The 3997-nt window shown below is 34.7% G+C and overlaps 1 long non-coding RNA gene across 1 annotated transcript; it reads right to left on the minus strand.

The window, feature by feature from the left end:
- Window positions 1-545: 545 nt before the first annotated feature.
- LOC136997770 (uncharacterized) lies at window positions 546-2054 on the minus strand. Its single transcript, XR_010888414.1, has 3 exons — window positions 1949-2054; window positions 1769-1861; window positions 546-996 (listed from the first exon to the last, which is right to left on the minus strand). It is a non-coding gene; the product is annotated as an uncharacterized lncRNA (long non-coding RNA).
- Between the last annotated feature and the right edge of the window lie 1943 nt (window positions 2055-3997).

A 3997-nucleotide genomic window follows, 5' to 3' on the forward strand; every position in this document is an offset into this window, starting at 1 on the left:
ACGATAGCGAAACAATATGACTCTGTGATGAAGCAAGTCACAAGCGCGAAGATGTACGAGACGGAGTGTAAAATCAAAATACGGAGTTTAGAAGAGAATTTACACTATAGAGATCTAATCAATAAAAAATTCATAAATTGCGATATTTATCCGGAAATAAAAAAATTGCTTTTACAATCTACATGAAAATCATAGAGAGCAGGATAGGATAAGTGCTAATGAACCGGATTATAATAAAGACACCGATACATATATACAGGATTATTAAAAAATTTATTATAATAAATTGTTTGTCAAATTTATACATTATAAATTATAAATACATTATAAATTTATACATTATAAATTTTTGACAGGCTTAGAATACAGACGATAATTAGATCGCGATAAACGTAGAACAAATTATAGGCAACAAATTATAGGCAAATAATTGTATGACAAACTGTATGAATTACTGTATGAATTAAGACACGCTTACATAATAAAATAAAAAATTCTAATAATTTCTCCTCCGAGGACAAAAGATGCGTTCGTGCAAAAAAAAAATTAAAAAGAAAATAAAATCCACTAATGTAATCTCAAAAAATATTTGGAAAAGTTTCGCACAAAACTTGGATCAACGAAATGAACAAATATACAAGCAAATACACAAGTAATATGTCCAATATATCCATATGTATATGCCATCACCTATCTGAAAAACGGATACGGAGAATAAGAAGGTTGCATATATGGGTACGATGGCTGAGTGGGTGGTGGTACATACATAGGTGATGGCATATACATAGGTATTGGACATATTACTTGTGTCGGTGGTGCGTAGGATTGCGGCGGCGGTGCGTAGGATTGCGGCGGCGGTGCGGGTGCGTAAGACTGCGGCGACGCTGACGATACGATAGATTGCGGCGCCCTTGACTGCAATGTCGAATTTGTTTTATTTTTTTTCCATAATTTCTTCCGTTCCTTGTTGACTGCACGCCGCACTGCATCATTAATCTGTTAAAAAAAATTTTTTACTTTTATTACATTATATACAAATTACAGATACTGACAAATTACTCAACGAAATTAAATATAAAAAACAGTACAGGAGGATGAGTAAGTGAGTAAGAGAAATAAAAAAAGACACGTGAGAGAAAGCACGAGAAGGAAAACAACAAGTAGAAAAGTGAGAGAAATAAGAAAAGACCGAGGGTTAGAGAAAGCATAAAAAGGAAAACAATGGAGTAGGAGAGTGAGTGAAAGAAAATAGCGAAAGTGAGTGAGTGAGTGAGTGAGTGAGAGAGAGAGAGAGAGAGAGAGAGAGAGAGCGCGTGTGTGTGTGAAAGAAAGAGAGAGAGAGACAGAGAGAGCGTGTGTGTGTGTGAGAGAAAGAGAGAGAGAGAGAGAGAGAGAGAGAGAGAGAGAGAAGCAAGCGAGCGTGTGTGTGTGTGAAAGAAAGAGAGAGAGCGAGCGAGCGAGCGAGCCTGTGTGTGTGTGAAAGAAAGAGAGAGAGAGAGAGAGAGAGAGAGAGAGAGAGAGAGAGAGAGAGAGAGAGAGAGAGAGAGAGAGAGAGAGAGAGAGAGAGAGAGAGAGAGAGAGAGAGAGAGAGAGAGAGAGAGAGAGAGAGAGAGAGAGAGAGAGAGAGAGAGAGAGAGAGAGAGAGAGAGAGAGAGAGAGAGAGAGAGAGAGAGAGAGAGAGAGAGCGTGTGTGTATGTGAGAGAAAGAGAGAGGAGCGAATGAGATCACACCTTTCATGTATGTTTCAAAAATAAATTGCGTACTTACTTTTTCTATCTCCGTTTCCTTTCTCCATCTTGTTGACCCTGAATGCCGCGCCACGAACTGGCGCGACACCATTTTGATTCGGCTCGCTTCTTCCTGTAAAAAAAAATTTATTTTTATTGAAAACAATAAATTCTTTATTGTTTAAATGAAATATTAATAGCACATAACGGAAATACTTACGTCTTCTACCTCGTGCTGTTGCTTGCGCCCACGTACTCATATTCTCTCGGCACCGTTCACTGTTTGCGCGCCAACGTGCCTACGTGCCACTGCGCGCCAACGTGCCCATGGTGGAAAGAAACAAGGTGAGTTATTCTCGTGGTTGCGCAGTAGTCTAAAAGTAGTGGGGAGCGGACAGCCAATCATAGGGGGCCCATTTCATGAAAATTCAGTATGACTGATGGCTGATGACATGCTTTATTAACGTATATAAAGTGTATACAGTGTTCCTCTTAAAAAAATATATAGTGTTCGTGCAGAGAGTTTTCTTAAATTTGGAAAAGACCGATGTGACCGTCGTGTAAGTAATAAATGAATATATAATATGAAGATTTGTTTAGAGTTTGGTGTAATATGTAATATTATGTGACTTTATCTTTGTAGACAGTATGCCGGCCTGTTGCATTAAAAATTGTAATAGTCGCAGTATTTATTTATTTACAATACTGTTTTGATTTTTTAATCAGCTGTGAACGTTTGAATTTTGCGCGCATAAAATGGGTCCCCTGTGATTGGTTGACAAGCAAGTCCCCCAACTCTTTGCCGCCATTATGCGCAATAACTCACCTTGTTTCTTTCCACCATGAACGTGCCTACGTGCCACTGCACGCCACAGGCTACAAACAAGTAACGATCAACGCAGTGATGCCAATTCAATGACGAGGCTCCGCACGAAATCCTCACGTGCACATACCAACTTGACAACAGCGTACGCTCGGCGATTTGCTTGGCTAATAGAATATTTCGATTCTGGATATATCTTTTGTCTCACTTCCACTGACTTGACAATAGATGATATATATATATATATATATATATATATATATATATATATATACACATATGTGCATCATAAATGCTAAATAGCAAGCGTGGCTAAGTGAATAAACCTAATAATTATAATACTAGAGATCCCATGTACGAGACTATGCCTTTTAAATTTTTTTTTTCTTTTTCCGTATTTCTTTCTTAAAAATGTATAATAATGTTTATTATTAGATAGTTATTGTGGTAAAAAATATTATGTAATATACTTATAAAAAGTATTCGCATATAAATATATATATATATATATGAAACTAATAAGTTATAATACTGATTTGCTATTGTCAATATAAAAATAAAAAATTCTTTTATATACAATAAGGAAAAGTTTATTTTTATTTTACATAAAAGTAAAATGCCTGACAATGATAATTATATTAAAAATTGCATTCAGAATTTTTTTCGAAATGAGATCTGCGCACACATGTTGATATTTATTATGAAGATATTGAAAATGAAGTATACGATTGGATTTATATATTCTTACGATAAATATCTAAATTATCTAAATGTTTATAAAAGTACTCATTTCGAAAAAGATTCTGAAAAAAATTAATATAAATAATTGTAGTAATATGTTGTACTTTTATGTAAAATAGAAATAAACTTTTTGCTTCCTTATTGTATATATATAAAAGAATTTTTTATTTTTATATTAACAATAGCAAATCAGTATTAACAGTTATATATCAGTTTCATATATATATATATATATCTATGCGAATATTTTTTATGAATATTACATAATATTTTTAGCCACAATAACTATCTAATAATAAACTTTATTACATTTTTAAGAAAAAAATACGGAAAAAGAAAAAAAAATTGTAAAAGGCATGGTCTCGTACATGAGATCTCTAATATTGTAATCATTAGGCTTGTTCACTAGCCATGCCTGTTATTTAGCATTTATGATGCATATATGGATAAATCATCTGTTGTTAGTGGAAGTGAGACAGAAGATATATGAAGAATGGAAACATATTCGATTCTAATAACAAATCTGTATTTTGTTTACAAGTATTAACATGCGATTATTAGTTTTGAATAGGACGTGGGCGTCCGTGCACAATGCCGTGTCGCGCGCGGAGCAAAGCGCGAGTAAGTCAGGTGCTCGCGTTGAAGTTAGATATATTGTTATCTCACTTCAGCGCGAGCACCCGATTCACTCGCACTTTGCAGTTC

This window comes from Linepithema humile, chromosome 2 (genome assembly GCF_040581485.1).
Source record: "Linepithema humile isolate Giens D197 chromosome 2, Lhum_UNIL_v1.0, whole genome shotgun sequence".
Classification (NCBI taxonomy): Eukaryota; Metazoa; Arthropoda; class Insecta; order Hymenoptera; family Formicidae; genus Linepithema; species Linepithema humile.